The sequence below is a fragment of the Mesoplodon mirus genome, assembly GCF_964341445.2.
Source record: "Mesoplodon mirus genome assembly, chromosome: X".
Classification (NCBI taxonomy): Eukaryota; Metazoa; Chordata; class Mammalia; order Artiodactyla; family Ziphiidae; genus Mesoplodon; species Mesoplodon mirus.
In genome coordinates, this window is record NC_138981.1 from 29021282 (window position 1) to 29038487 (window position 17206).

At 38.2% G+C, this 17206-nt stretch overlaps 1 pseudogene across 1 annotated transcript; it reads right to left on the reverse strand.

Moving 5' to 3' along the window:
• Positions 1–13566: 13566 nt before the first annotated feature.
• On the reverse strand, positions 13567–14745 carry LOC309796670 (5-azacytidine-induced protein 2-like; annotated as a pseudogene). The gene has a single exon. The product of its transcript is annotated as a 5-azacytidine-induced protein 2-like (transcript).
• Between the last annotated feature and the right edge of the window lie 2461 nt (positions 14746–17206).

Below are 17206 nucleotides of genomic sequence, written 5' to 3' on the forward strand. Positions count from 1 at the left end.
ATGTCTGTTACTCAGATGTTGGCCCACTAGTTGCCTTACATGTTGCTATGAGTAGTACCTGCCGACGATAGCTTGAATAAATCAGTACTCCTGACAGTAGCAAACCTTCAATCTCCACAAAAAGGCTTGCCTGGCAGTTTAAACCGTATTATCCCTCAAGATGAAGGTAAAGATATAGATGTACTTATAGTTATAGAGATGTACGTATAATGTGTAGATATGTTAAAGGGCTGATTTTATCACCTTATTCTACTGTGTGTGTATATATATGTGTTATTGAGAGAGAGAGAGAGAGAGAGAGAGATGGATATGTATATGTTGTTTTTTTGTTTTTTAATTAATTTTTATTGGAGTATAGTTCATTTACAATATTGTGTTAGTTTCAGGTGAACAGCTAAGTGAATCAGTTATACAGATATAAATATCCACTCTTTTTTATTTTATTTTATTTTGTTTTGAATTTTTGAACTTTATTTTTTTATATAACATACTTTTTAAATATTTTGAACACTTAAGTGCTAGATTCTGGATCTTAGGACTTTACCTATTTTTTTAACCTAACACACCCATATATTAATGATTTTATCTGTTTGGTGGTTCTACAGATGGTTCTAATTTATGCTTTTTTATATAACAGGTTTTCTACATTGAGTGTATACTATTTTAGGATCAGTAAAACTGTTGAGCACATGTTTGTTATTTCCCAGGGAATAATCCATCTTAAGTGTTTATGAAATTCCTGATACTTTTCAGGAGCCAAGTTCTAATTATTTTTTACACATTATTTCATTTAGAAATTCCATGAGGTTGATATTATATCTCTTAATTTTTAGAATGAGATTCATTAGAATAACTCATTCAAGGACATACATGTAGTGAGTAGTATAATCTCTGTCTTTGAACCGTACAACATCAGAGAAAGTAGAAGAAAAAAATCAAATGATAAAATTCAGATTCATTGTTGACAGATCTGGAAATGAAGGTTAAATATGTTTGCTAAAGTTGTTGTTATAATAGTATCTATAGCTTTAATATCTCCATCCCCTGAAAGCAGAAAGTCTAATAGTAATGGTATCTGAAGGAGAACAGTCATGGCTGACAAGACACATAAGCAATTCAGAAAATAATTTAAGTGAGGTTAAAACCAGCCTGAGCATACAGCTATTATGGTATTCATCTTAAAGTTTGCTAGTCATGATTAATTACGGAGGAAAATGTTTGAAGAATATATCCTTTGAAAAAGTGGCAAAGGTGAATAAACTCCAAAGAGATTTTCAGATTATTGGAATATAAAATTCTTATGATCCTCAAAGAAGAATTTGATTCATGCCAAACAGGTCAGATACTATTGCATCTAGGTCCTACCTGCTTAATTTATAACTGGTGCAGACACAGACTTCATACCTGATGAGGTATTAGTTACGTTCACGTGTTCCTATAGCTCCAGAGTTAATTTCTTGCACCCTTAAGAGTGTTTCATATGAATGCTTAACAACCAAGGAAATCACAAAATAGATTTCAGCTTCAAAATTAGACATTCCAACAGAAAAAGAAAATAACTCTGAGACAGTCTCCTTTCCTCCTTACTGTAGTTATAGTGATGATGTCTGCTTGAGACTCATGGAAATTATTCACATAAATGTAATTCAATTACCTTCAAATTTATTGAGTCTTTTAATGTAAAACTATTAGAGGATGTAAAACAATCTCAAATATATTGGCTTACAGCCTATCTACTACAAGTAAAACGAAAAAGCATTTAGGGCTTTTGGATGGTTAAATTATAGAAAAGTGAAAGTAAATGGCCTAGCCCCAGGGTATTTAATATACTCCTCCAGAGAGAACTACACGAACACTATTCCAGAACCTCTAATGTTTAACTACAGCTTACTGCAGTGTCTCTACTGGGAAAGAATGAAAGTTTACTGTCTTTGGTGTCTTGTTCCATTTTTAATTAATTGTTATAAAGGACATGAAGGAGATGCTCAGAGTGGCAGAATTTCTGAAACTGACATAAGCAATCAGGTTCTTCCTACCTCGGAAGTGAAAAAGATCATTTCCAGGACAGAACAGTAGCTGTATGAATTGACGTATCAATTTTTTTGATGGTGAAAATACTATTCTGCCTCCTTCAGCTCTACTTTACTTTCTAGCTACTATCCCATCTCTATCTTCCCAGCCAAACTTCTCAATGGAGTTGTCTACACTTGTTTCCCATGTTCTCATCTCTCACTTGCTCCTTCACCTAGTCCACCTCTCTGGCTGTCATCCCAATCTCTCTACCAAACTCCTTCCAATGACTTCCATTATTACATCCACTGACATTGTTTCTACCCTCTTCTTGAGCTAGCATTTCTTCCATTAATATTTTAACACCTGTACTTTTTGCCAAGCTCTATGCCAGGTGCTGGTGAGAAATGCTCATCAGACAAACATTCATCATCAGCTATGTACTGGTGAATAAAACACTCATTGTTATTGCCTTCATGGAACTTATATTCTAGTGGGGAAATAGGATTACTTAAATAATCACACCTTTAATTAGAGTTACAAACCCCCCCGAAAAAGTGATATGAAAGAAAAAATTTAAGTGGGCCGTGAAAACCTTGATTAAATACAGTAGAGGTCTTTCTCGTAGCAGTTTTGGGGAAATTAAAAAAAAAGTTGGTCGGTTATTTCCCCCTTTTTGAAACTCTTCCATTGGAGTTCATGATAGTAGTTCATGATTTTACTCCTAATTTTCTAAACATACTTTTCTATGCTCCTTAGATAACTTATTCTCTGTTCCCCATATTATTATACAGATGTTGCCCTTTCTCAGAGCCCAGTCTTAGGGCCTCTTCCTATCTCACCTCATGCTCTCCCAGTTAGTGATCTCACCCACTGCCCAGGGTCAGTTTCCATCTATTTGCCAATGACTTCCAAATATTCATTTCCAACACAGGTTTCACCCATTAGGTCTAGTTTTATGTATCCAACGGCCTTGGCAAATTAACCTGTCTCAAACAAAGTATCCAACTTAACCCCTCTGTCATCACTCTAGAATATGTTACCATCATTCTCTCATCTGGACTAACGCAGTAACCTCCTAGCTCATTTCTCTGTTTATACTCTGACCTTCTACCATCTGTTCACCATGTTGTAACCATAGTGATGTTTTTTTAAAAGAATGTCATTGTTCCTTTCATAAGATATATTAGACATGTGACTTCCCTGGTGGCACACTGATTAAGAATGCAGGGGGGCTTCCCTGGTGGCGCAGTGGTTGGGAGTCCGCCTGCTGATGTAGGGGACACGGGTTCGTGCCCCGGTCCGGGAAGATCCCACATGCCATGGAGTGGCTGGGCCCATGAGCCATGGCCGCTGAGCCTGCACGTCCGGAGTCTGTGCTCTGCAACGGGAGAGGCCACAACAGTGAGAGGCCCGCGTACCGCAAAAAAAAAAGGTGGGGGAAAGCCCAAAAGAGTGTGTACAGTATGCTATCACTTGTGTTTAATAAGTATAAATATTTGTCAGTTTAAATGTTTCTAGAAGAAATTGATCTTACTTGTTGACTCTAGGGAGGGGACCTGAGTGGTTGAGGGACAGAAAAGCTTTCCATTTTATACTATTCTGTATCTTTGCATTATGTATTCCAAAATATTTTTTTTAAGTTTAGGGTTTTTTTAAAAAAGGAATCAAGAACCATACAAAAATCCTGTCCATAAAGGTTCAGAAATGATAGGCTTGGGGGTACTAATTAAGGCATAGATACAGGCAGGACTGAAAACAAAAAGACATGTAAAGGCTCTATAGACACCTAGATCCCCTCCATACTCCATGCAGCCAGGACCCCTAGAAGACAGGATTTGTACTCTCTGGCAATGTTGAACCAGAAGGACTTTCTATTGCTGTGACTCTCAACCTTGACTGCACATTAGAATCATCTTGGGAGTTTAAAAAAATCCCAATACCCAGGCTGCCCTCCAAACCAATTAAATCAATGTATCTGAATATGGTACCCTATGAATTATTATTTTTAAAGCTACCCAGATGATTACAGTATGCAGCCATGGTTGAAAACCGCTGTTGCGGTACCAGGGAGAAATACTGAAAATAAAGGAAAAATGACCCACAACATCTATGCCCAGTCGGCATAGAGAGACCACCATTCAGCAAGCCCTACCCACACATACAGAGCTATCAGCCAACACTTTAGTGCCTGTATCATGTATATATAAACATCAGCCAAGAATTACTGAACATTTGAGGAAAGCCTCAAACATGAAAGGCACAGACCAAAACAAATGGTTATAAGGCAGGGAACATAAGAAGCCTTTTTTAAAAAACTACAATTAGCATCCTCAAGAACATGTGAGAAGATTGGCTTCCATAGACCAAGGACAGGATAACCTTTTTATAATTCAAAGAATATCAAAACGCCCTGGAAATAAAATACAGATAACTGAAGTAAAAAATATATATATATACGGTAGGGAATTCCCTGGTGGTCCAGTGGTTAGGACTCCGAGCTTCCACTGGAGGGGGACAGGTTCTATCCCTGGCTGGGGAGCTAAGATCCTGCAAGCCGCACAGTGTGGCCTAAATAAATAAACACATAAATAAAGTGGAAATGTTGGAAGATAAAGTTGAGGTCATTCTCCATAACACTGAACAAAAAGAAGAGATGGAAAATAGAAGAGAAAATAAAATTAGAAAATTATCTTAGGCTATCCAACATCTTACAAACAAGAGGTACAGAAAGAAGGAACCAATAAAACAGAGGTGATGAAATTACAAAAATAAAAATACAAGAATAAATTTGTAAAACTGAAGGACATGAGTTCCAGATGACTGCTCAAATACCATGAATGTAAAAATAACCCACACTATGACGCATGACTGTGAGATTTCAGAATGCTGTAGATAAAGAGAAGATCCTAGGAACCCTCAGAGTTAAAAACAAAACAAAACACAGGTAACATACCATGGGTTGAGAATTAGAATGGTATCTGACTTTGTAAAAGCAAAACTAAAATCTGGGAGACAGTGGAAATTACAGGCAGAATTCTAAGGGAAAATGATTTCCAAACTAGAATTCTGTACCTGGCCAATCCACTAATTGGATGAAAAAGAATAAAGACATTTTCACATATGCAAGGTCTAAAAATTTACCTTAAATGCACATTCTCAGGAAGCTACTGGAGGATGCTTCACTAATACAAGGAAATATTAATAAAACAAAAGATGGCACTGGATGAAGAAAACAGGGAATCTAACACAGGAGAGATATAAGGTGAATTCCCAGGAAGATGGTGACAGAAAGTTTCAGGATAACATTGTACAAGCCTAGAGAAAAACCAGGCCAAATTGGAGTAGGAAGACAGAGGACACCTCACACTCTAAAAAATGTTACTGATAAATTGAGGTGTTTGAAAAGTATTGATAGGATATTAAAAGTTCGTTATGAGTTTAGGGACAAATTGGTTAAGTAGTACATATTACACTAAGAACAAGGAAAATGTAATTATTAACTCCAGGGAAAACAGATATAGAGAACAAACTACTGGTTACTGGTCGGGGGGACAATATACAAGTGGGGGAGTGGGAGATACAAACTCTTGGGTGTAAGATGGGCTACGAGGATGTATTGTATGACACGAGGAATATAGCCAATATTTTGAAATAACTGTAAATGGAGTGTAACCTTTAAAAAATTTAAAAAGTATAATAACTGAAATAATAAATAGATAAATAAATAATTAAAAAATAAAAGATACATATAACTGTTACCTGTAAAAAAAATAAATAAGGGCAGAATTAGGACTAATGAGGGGAAGATTCAGGGAGGCAGACTTCAACTCAATGTAGGGCAGAACCATTAAATAATTAGAATTGTCTTACAGTTGAATAGGCTTTCCCCAAAAGCAGTACGTTCCAGTCACTGGAAGTCAGAAAGTATTCCAACACAAATTATGCCAGAAGACGTTCCCAGACTGGGTGTAGAGGTCAGAGTAGATGTATTCTCGGGTCCTCTGTCAAGTTGAGGTTCTATTATTTAAGAGAAGTTATTGCCTTTAAGTTCATTTAACTTGATTAGCTTCATATTTTTCCCATCGCAAAGTTCTCTTCTGAACAGGTGACACACGCTCCTTGGTATTTGAAGGATGAGAATAACTAGGTTACTGTTTAGGTAATTGCCTTTTGGTTGATATTCTCTGCAAAGACGCCATAGACATATTGCAGTACCAGATTGAAATGTGTTACTTTGCTTTTACTTTTCAATGAGTGTTTGATATAATTAATATTTGTAGCTCTCATGATTGAAGCCCGGGTTTTGCACTCCCAATATTTTCCTCCCAGGCCTACATTTTCTCCTCAGAAATTGGTTTAAAGTTTGGACGTTGCTTAGCACTGCACAGCAGTGTCATTAACTTTCCCTTTATTTTCTACTGTCACTTTTCATCTCTTAGGTCAGAGTATTGATGTTTGATACTTAATCCATACTCATCTGAGACTCATAATCAAGAGAAAGTTTTTTTTTTAATTAATTTATTTATTTTTGGCTGCGTTGGGTCTTCATTGCTGTGTGTGGTCTTTCTGTAGTTGCCGTGAGCAGGGGCTACTCTTCGCTGCAGTGCATGGGCTTCTCATTGCGGTAGCTTCTCTTGTTGCAGAGCACAGGCTCTAGGTGCACGGGCTTCAGTAGTTGTGGCACACGGGCTCAGTTGTTGTGGCTCACGGGCTTAGTAGTTGTGGCTCATGGGCTTAGTTGCTCCACGGCATATGGGATCTTCCCAGACCAGGGCTTGAACCCGTGTCCCCTGCATTGGCGGGTGGATTCTTAACCACTGTGCCCCCAGGGAAGTCCTAAGAGAAAGTTTTTTTTAAAACTAATGTGAGGAGTAGAATAATAGTATTGACCAGGTAATGTGTACCCTAAATCTGTTATCTGCATGAATCATCAGGCTAGTTCAATGATGAAAACAACTAGCCTGTATGTTTTGTTTTGTATAGTTCCAGCCCACTTATAATCGTGTATGATCCTCCCAATGCTGCACCCAGACAGCAAAGGTGATATTAGTGTCTCATTTTATAGATGAAAAAAAACTGAGTTTCAAGATTAGAAATTGCCCAGCAAGTGGAAGAAAACAGAGCACTACTCCAAGAATCTGGACTCAGAGCACATTTTTTCTCCTCCACACCATTCTCCCTCTTACCTGAAAATGTTTCTCATGACTTGTCATCCTCACCCCTGCACTAAATGTTGACAAAGATGAGTTGGCTGCACACTGCCAAGTTATCAGTTGTGTAATAGTCTTTCTCTGAAGTTTTCTGTCAAAAGTGAACATCTGTCAATTTACCTAAGTTATCTGAAAAGCAGCTTATATAAATTTTCAAATATGCATTTATGTGTCAACTCATATTTACTGGCTCATAGTACAAAGATTTCTTGTCAATACTTAAAGGATTTCCATGTGGAACTTCCCCAAATTATCACCTTAACAAAGTATATTTGAAAGGAAAAGAATATCAATAGGCTTTATTATCATCTAAGAAAATTAATACTACTAAAATTCAAGTGCTAAAATTTTATATATTTGATATGTTTTTTCCAAACTTTGCTGTACATTGGAATCACCAGCAATCTTTTTTAAAAAATGCACCTACCTCCAGACATTCTGATTTAGATGTTATGATGTGCAACCTGGGCATCAACAACTTTAAAATGTCCCAAGTGATTTTAATGTATGTCAAATTTTGGGAAACATTGCTGTTTAGTCTACATTTGGAAAGTGAAAATCAAAGATGTCTTAAAATAGTATATCTTTGGTTCTCTTTGATTTGAAAGATAATTAATTGATTGACGTCTGAAAATTTCTGTTGATTTGTCCTCTGATTTCAGATGATTACATACAATCAGAAAATTAAAATGTCACATACAACTGCATTATTATACATTAATATATAATTTAATATGAATGTGGTTGTTTTCTTCTCTTTTATTTCATGTTATGTGTAACAATCTGACAATTATAAGATTTGAGGGCTAAAAAAAGTCTGCCCATTGCCTTGTTTAATTTTACCTGATCTCATGAACCATTTCGAAAATTACTAGATTACAGCAGTGCATTAATAAAATCTATAAAACTAACTAGAAGACAGAATACTTGGACACTTACGTGGAAAAAGGAAATGGCAAAATATTTAAACAAATTGCACTGAAGGGCATTTTTTTTTTTATTCACATTACTATACCACTTCAGGTTTGGGTTTAAGTTTAGGTATTAAATCACTATTTTTAATCCTATCAATACTGCTAAGGATAATAAAGATGATGGAAAAATAAAATCTTATTTGACAGTTGGCTTTTAGTATCTACTTTCATTTTATCAGTCATATCAAAGCAAAAATGAACTCAGTTGCTTTGTTTCTATGAAAAATATTAAAAGTAATGCCATGAATAATTATACATATGTAACATGTTATGTGTATATAATGTTATATATGTAATAATAAATATATATATGTATTGATCCCTGTTTACTTGGGCTGTTAATATTTATGTGACACAAATACCAGTTCAAAAGAAAAGGGCTATTATTCCCTAGTGTCTGTCTCCAAGCTTCTGACATTGCTAGGAAAGTATTGATATTTAAGGTTGCTAAAAATAAAAATGGGCTTATTGCTCTCACTCTCTACCCAAATGTTTGTTCATTATTATGTCAAACTAGAATCTATTGATGTAGAGCCCATAGCTTTCTGGCTACCATGACATAGGAGTTTTCCTGTAGGTCAGAATTGTAAAATGTTAGAATCATTTGTGTGGCTTATTGCATTGGTTTCTTAAGATTAAAGATTTCTAGTCAAATATTTTCTTTTAAATAGTAATAAGCTGTTAAGTATTCCTAAAATATATTACCAACAGAATGTGGTATAAATATCTCTTAGAAGAGATACAGAAAACAATAAGTAGTGGAGATACAGGTGTTTTTTCAAAACAGAATTTTGAGCTTACAGAGGTTGGTAATGTATTCAATTTTATCAACTTAAAGCCATCAAATTTTGATGTTTCTATTTCAAGTAAATCAGTGTGTTTAATTACTATAGGAGATACCCAAGGAGATCATCAGTTATTTGCAAACATTTATATTGCTTATTGCTGGGGTAGGATGACAGACAGTATAATCAAATAGAAGCAAAGATTTGGAAAGTGTGAGGGCAATGGAGAAATTAACATGAGTTGGGAGAGCTAAGGGAGGTGAATAGAAAGAAGCCAGATTAAAGAAAGGACTGGGAGTACTACAAAAGCAATTTAAACTGCTTCTCTGTGCACTGTATTCCCAGTTGTATATTGCTATTCTCATGTAACACTGAAACCTTCATGGGGTTCACCACTGTGACTGGGAATTCCATGTAGATGAAAAACAATAGTTAATTTTTGCCCATTATTTAAATGGGTTATTTGGTTATTTACTGTTGAGTTGTAGGACTTTCTTATATATTGTGGATATTAACTATTTTTCAGATATATAGTTTGCAAATATTTCCTCCCATTCTGTATGTTGCCTTTTCATTTTGTTGATTGTTATTGTTGCTGTGCAGAAGCTTTTTAGTCTGTCTATTTTTTGCTTTTATTGTCTGTGCTTTTGGTGTCGTATCCAAGAAATCATTGCCAAGACTAATGTCAAAAACTTTTCCCCTGTTTTCTTATTGGACTTTTATGGTTTCAGGTCTTATGTTTAAGTCTTTAATCCATTTTAAGCTAATTTATGTGTGTAGTATAATAGTACAATTTCATTTTTTTGCATGTGGATATCCTTTTCCCAGCACCATTTATTGAAAAGACTATCCTTTACCCATTGTGTACTCTTGGCACTTTTGTCAAAGATCAGTTGACTATTTATGTGTAGGTTTATTTCTGGGCTCTCTATTCCGTTCCACTAGTCTACATGTCTGTTTTTATGCAAGTACCATATTGTTTTGATTACTGCAGCTTTGTAATATATTTTGAAATCTGGAAGTGTGATGCCTCCAGCTTTGTTCTTGTTCAAAATTGCTTTGGCTATTTGGGATCTTTTGTGGTTCCATGTGAATTTTAGTATTGTTTTTCTGTTTCTATAAAAAATGCCATTGGGATTTTAATAGGAATTCCATTGAATCTGTAGATTGCTTTGGGTACTATGGACATTTTAGCAAATATTAATTCTTCCAGTCCATGAACATGGACTATCTTTCCATTTATTTGTGTTTTCTTCATTTTCTTTCATCAGTGTCTTATAGTTTTCAGAGTACAGGTCTTTCACCTCCTTGGTTAAATTTATTCCTAGGTAATTTATTCTTTTTTTTAACATCTTTATTGGAGTATAATTGCTTTACAGTGGTGTGTTATTTCTGCTGTACAACAAAGTAAATCCGCTATATGTATACATATATCCCCACATCCCCTCCCTCTTGTGCCTCCCTCCCACCCTCCCTATCCCACCCTCTAGGTGGTCACAAAGCACTGAGCTGATCTCCCTGTGCTATGCAGCTGCTTCCCACTAGCTATTTTATATTTGGTAGTGTTTATATGTCAGTGCTACTTTACTGAATTCATTTATTCTAACTTTTTTCTTGGTGTAGTGTTAAGGGTTTTCTGTATATAGTATCATGTCATCTACAAATAGTGACAGTTTTACTTATTCTTTTCCAGTTTGGATACCTTTTTTTTCTTGCCTAATTGCCATGGCTAGGACTTTCAGTACTATGTTGAATAAAAGTGGCAATAGTGTTTTGTTCCTGATCTTACAGGAAAATCTTTGAGCTGTTTACTGTTGAGTATGATGTTTTGTTATATATGGCCTTTACTATGTTCAGGTATGTTCCCTCTATACCTACTTTCTTGAGAGTTTTTTTTTTTTATCATAAATGGATGTTCAGTTTTGTCAGATGCTTTTTCTGCATGTATTGAGATGATCATATGATTTCTATCCTTCCTTTTGTTAATGTGATGTATCTTGTGATTTATTTGTGGATGTTGAACCATTCTTGCATTCCTGGAATAAATCCCACTTGATGGTGGTGTATGATCCTTTTAACGTATTGTTGGATTTGATTTTCTAATATTTGTTGAGGATTTTTGCATCTGTGTTCATCAAGAATATTGGCCTATAATTTTCTTTTTTGTGCTGTCCTCATCTGGTTTTGGTATCAGGGTAATGCTGGCTTCATAAATGTGTTTAAAAGGTTTTTCCTCCTCTTCAGTTTTTTGAAAGAGTTTGAGAAGTATAGGTATTATATCTTCTTTGAATGTTTTGTAGAACTTACAAGTGAAACCATCTGCCCCTGGGCTTTTGTTGGTAGATTTTTGATTACTGTTTAAATTTCCTTACTAGTAATTAATCTATTTGGATTTTTTATTTCTTCATTATTCATCTTGGAAGATTGTATGTTTTTAGGAATTTATCCATTTCTTCTAGGTTGTCCAATTTGTTGGTATGTAATTGTTCATAGTAGTCTCTTATGAGCCTTTCTATTTCTATGGTATCAGCTGTAACTTTTCTTCATTCATCTCTGATTTTATTTATTTGATTCCTCTTTTTTCCTTGGTTAGTCTAGCTGAAAGTTTGTTGATTTTGTTTATCTTTTCAAAGAACCAACTCTTGGTTTCATTAATCTTTTCTATTGTTTTTTCAGTCTCTACTTCATTTATTTCTGCCCTAATTTTTATTATTTCCTTCCTTCTACTAATTTTGGGCTTTGTTTGTTCTTCTTTTTCTAGTTCCTTTAGATGTAAAGTTAGTTGTTTGGGGGGGATTTTTCTTGTTTCTAGAGGAAGGCCTGTATTGCTACGAACTTCCCTCTTAGACTTGTTTTTGCTGCACTCCACAGATCTTGATGTGTTGTATTTCTGTATTAGGTAGATCAGCTATGTCTACCAGTCTTGAAGGAGTGTCCTTATTTAGGAGATATCCTGTGGGGCTCAGAAGTGCAATCCCACCTGGCCGCCAGAGCTGGGTTTTCAAGCCGTGTCTCCTCTGTAGGCTGTATCTGACCTTTTGTGGCAGGGCTACAACTGCTGCAGGGTGCTAAAGGGCAGGGCTGTCACCCAGACCGGCTGCAGGGCCTGGTGGTGGCTGCCCTGGGGCACTGGTGGGCAGGGTTATAGCTTGGTCAGCTCTGAGGCCCAGCTGGGGTGTAGGGGTGGGCAGGGCTTTCAGCAGGGTGTGCCCACTGTCACGAACAGGTTAGATAGGGAATTCCAAAATGGTGCCCACCAGTGCCAGTATTAGCAAGGTACGCTGAGGTTGCATAAATGACTCCCACCAATGACTCAGTCCCCAGGGAGCATCTCAACTGGTTCTTGCCTCTCTAGCAGTTGCTTCAATATTAGCAAGTGGGTCCCCATCACCTATGGTCCATGAGCTTTTCAATCTGGTGTTTTTGTAATGGTTTTCAGGCCAAGTGAGTCTGCATGCAAGCCCTTTAAGAGTTGGTCTTCTGGGGCTTCCCTGGTGGCACAGTGGTTGAGAGTCCGCCTGCCGATGCAGGGGACACGGGTTCGTGCCCCAGTCTGGGAAGATCCCACATGCCGCGGAGCAGCTGGGCCTGTGAGCCATGGCCCCTGAGCCTGCACGTCCGGAGCCTGTGCTCCGCAATGGGAGAGGCCACAACAGTGAGAGGCCCGCATACCGCAAAAAAAAAAAAAAAAAAAAAAAAGCTGGTCTTCTGTTCCATGCAGTTCTATAATTTTCCTGAGCATTTTGCCTGTTGGTTTTTAAAGCCTGGTGTTTAGGTGACTTGTCTCTCCTGTGCAGGATCTAGGGGTTGGAGTGCTTGATGTGCAGTTGGAATCCCTTGCTCCTCAGGGAAAATATCTGTACCTTGTGATCCCTTTTGATTGTGGATCACCACGGCTGGGATGTGGGTTATTCCCTGGGAGCCCATATTTCTCCCTCTCCTACCCATCTCAATGCTGTCCTTTTACCCTTTTTTTGTGGAAGATTTGTTCATCCAAATTTTAGGTCTTTTTCCAAGGGAATTATTCTATAAGTAGTTGTAGATTTGTTGTGTCCATGGGAGGAGGTGTGTTTAAGATCTTCCTATGCCACCATCTTGAACCTTCTCCAGAAACCCCATATTTTTTAGCTATAATTCCCCTATTCCTCTGTCCCTCACCAACCCAGCCCTAAAAAACCACTAATCTACTTTCTGTCTCTGTAGATTTCCCTATTCTGGGCTTTCATATGAATGAAATCATATAGTATCTGTTAACTTTTGCAGCTTACTTCTTTCATTGACATAATGTTTTCAAAGCTTGTTCATGTTGTAGCATGTATCACTATTTCATTTCCTTTTTTTTTCTGAAACACCTTAGGTTTGTTAATTTATTAATTAGTAACACATACCTGATTCTGAGCTGGAGGGTGTTGTTTCATACTGAAAAATCAACTATGTAATATGGGACATTATGTGCAAATGTAAATACTGAAGAACTCTGCAAAAGTTTAATCAAAATCTGCTTTCAGTTTGTTAATGATTTCCCAAGAAAACCACTGAGGGAGACACAGCAACCTCGTGAGAACATCATGAATCTCTTCAGAATTAATTTTTATAATGGCGGTTCTGATTATGTTGATCCAGGTAATGCAGTGGTGGCAGGTTGGATAAAGGGAAACGTTTATTTTTAGTTTCCCCAAATGTTGTCTCACTTGATTTAGGAGAGCTTGGGAATACCCAAGAATTATCTTCCAGAGAATTTCTGCCATAAGAGTTGTGTTCCTGAAAGTTTGTGCCATCGTGAGGAATGGATCGCTCATGATCTGTCCATGACTGGAGAACTGCTTTCTCTGATAAAACCTTTACATCTCCTGGTAAAGGGGAAGACATGGCATGACAAAGAGTTGCCGTTTGGCGAGAGAGGGGCGTGTCTTTTGTACGTTGCAGTAAAATTTGTCAAGTGCAGTTTTGTGCTGTCTTTCCCAAGGTCTTCCATGCATCCTGCTGGGGTGCAAGCTTTCTTGATTGCAGCTGGGGTTTTCAGCTTTCTTAAGTTCAGCTTGTACTTGAGTCACCAGATGTAAATTAGACATTTCTCTCTTCAGTTCCCAGTATGCACTTTGCATATTATCATTTGAAATGCTTAGTCTTTGGAAATCTCTGCTCTTCAGACTGTCTTCCTGAGATGGACCCGTTTGTTTGGATTTTTGTAGCTCTATTTTCAGATCTCTACATTCTTTCCTCATCAGTTCCAGTTCTTGTTCCAAACCATGGATCTTCAGGTCACAGCTCAACTTTTCCACCTCCTGGTTGGATGAAGATGGATTTAAATTTCTTATCACCTGCTGAGTTTCCATCTCTGTCCTCCGCTGGAGGAGTTCTACTTCTTTAGATTGTAGCTGTTCATTCAGTACTTTCAAAGATTCACAATTGTCTTTATTCATTTTATCCAATTTGCTGTTCAGATTAACTCTATCAATGCAAACCTCTCGATATGCATGGTAGACCTTATTTATTTGTTCTCCTCCCACAGAATTTGTTTCTTCATCCCTTCGAGCTCCTATAAGCTTTTCTTCCTAAAATCTTATTCTTTTTTTTAAAGAAAGAGTTCTCTTTCTCTGAATCCTTAAGTCGTTTTTTGATGTCTTCATATGCAGTGACAAGGGCAAAATGTGAAGCAACAGATTCATCTCCTGAATACATTGAGACTGGAGTCACTGTATCTCTCCTATGGGCTTTTTCATGATTCAGAATGTAGATATCATCATCTACCAGTGCATCCATGATAGCCCGCACACAAGCTCCTAGGGCCGCCCCCAGAGCCGCCAGAGTTTCAATTCCCCAGCGTTTGAAAACAGACCAAAAACAAACCAGGTCACCGGGGGCTTCCGGTTTCCTCGAAGACAGCGCCGCTTCCCCGGCGAAGGCAGCCGCTCCGGGAATGCCTCGGAGGGACTGCCATTTCTCCCGCCTCGGCGGCGCCAAGGCCGCCAAGGCCAGCCAGTCGGCTGCGGCCCTGGAGGCCCTGGAAGGAGGGCCGAGGCAAGGCCGAGGGCCGAGCCGCCGCCGGAGAAGGCCGGTAACCCAGCTTTGTCAGCGACCCCCCTGGGCCGCGCGCCATGCAGGGGGAGCCAGTTCATTTCTTTCTTTTGCTGAACAATATTTCATTGTATGGATATACTTCATATTGTTTATCCATTCAACTGTTGATGGGCATTTGGGTTTCCACCTTTGGCTATTATGAATAATGTTGCTATGAACATTCATGTACAACTTTTTGTGTGGACATAGGTTTTCGTTTCCCTTGGATATATATAAACATAGGAGTAGAATTGTTGGGTCACATGGTAACTCTGTGTTTGATCATTTGATGAACTGCCAAAATGTTTTCTAAAGTGGTAGAGAAGATTTTCATAAATTACTATAATCTTTGCCATTGATGAGGCCAAGAAAAGGTTCCAACCAGATGCGTAACCTGCTCTTTTCCAGCAGGAAAGGAAATTATTGGATGGAAAAGCATACTGTGCTCCCAACCAGAAGACTTGGGTTACAATCTTGGCCCTGCCTTTCATTATCTATATGACCTAGTGTCATTCACCTTCAGTGGGCACAGTTCCCCGTCACTGTCTAGAAATGAAGGGAATTGGATTACATGTTATCTAATTCTAAACTCCAACCCTGAGAATTTGAAGTGGTGTGACATTCTTCACTTAATCCTACATTTCACTCACATTCAAGATTTTGTCTGGCAAAGAAGTAGGATATGATTTTTATCTCCAGATTATATCTCATTTCTGGAGAAAACCAAAGATTGCCTATTGTTACTTATTTCATTTTTCCCTTAGGTAGATCATGTGCTGCTAGTTCCACATAGAAAATTACCATAAAGTAGAAGTATTTCATATATGTTTTTGGACATATATCTTTTGAAAGAATATATTCACAGAACTGAAATTGGGTTATAAAGCTGCCCATTCTGGGGCTTCCCTGGTGGCGCAGTGGTTGAGAGTCCGCCTGCCGATGCAGGGGACACGGGTTCGTGCCCCGGTCCGGGAGGATCCCACGTGCCGCGGAGCGGCTGGGCCCGTGAGCCATGGCCGCTGAGCCTGCGTGTCCGGAGCCTGTGCTCCGCAAGGGGAGAGGCCACAGCAGTGAGAGGCCCGCGTACCGCAAAAAAAAAAAAAAAAAAAAAGATGCCCATTCTGAATCTGTCATACTGGGCCATAAAACAGTTATTCATTAGATCTATGCTACTCACTGTGTGGGTCACAGATGACAAGCATTGACATCACATAACAGCTTGTTATAAATGAGGATTCACAGGCCCAGTGAACCAGACCCTCTGGGGGTAGGGCCCGACAGTCTGAGTTTTAACAAGATCTCTGAGTGAAACCTATTCACACTAAACTCTCAGAATTATTGCTTCAGACCCTATGCATTGCAGTCTTCCATCTTAGTATACTATATTCAAAACTTGTTTCTAGAGTTAATTTCTAATCAGTTTTGAAACAGAAGATCTGGGCTTCACCTTAGTATCTGTCATTGAAGAAGTTGGAGCTACATGTGCTGTAGTTAGCAGCCAACGCTTAATCCGTGCCAAACAGATGATGTCTAGTAGAACAGCTGAATCAATAAACCTTGGTTTACTTTCATCTGGCTCAGAAGGAAAATCACTTCTTCCCTGAATAGCTTGTACAAGTAAGCCTGCCTATTTGCCTTCTTTCTTTTTTTTTTTTAATGTGGCACATCCATACAATGTAATGTTCTTTTTTTGGGGGGTCTTCATTGCTGCTTGCAGGCTTTTTCTGGTTTCGGCGAGCAGGGGCTGCTCTTCATTGCTGTGCGCGGGCTTCTCACTGTGGTGGCTTCTCTTGTTGCGGAACACGGGCTCTAGGCACACGGGCTTCAGTAGTTGCAGCATGCGGGCTCAGTAGTTGTGGCTCGCGGGCTTTAGAGCGCAGGCTCATTAGTTGTGGCTCACGGGCTTAGTTGCTCCATGGCATGTGGGATCTTCCCGGGCCAGGGCTCAAACCTGTGTCCCCTGCATTGGCAGGCGGAGTCTTAACCACTGCGCCACCAGGGAAGTCCCTGCCTTATTTCTTGATCAGTTATTTTTAATGGCAGTGAATTGCTAAACTTCCAACAATTTATTTCCTAATCATTTTATTGTATTTTCTTCTGAAGGAAGAAAACCTCTGTACACTACAATATTTGAATAATGTTTTACAGTTTCTAAGGTGTTTTC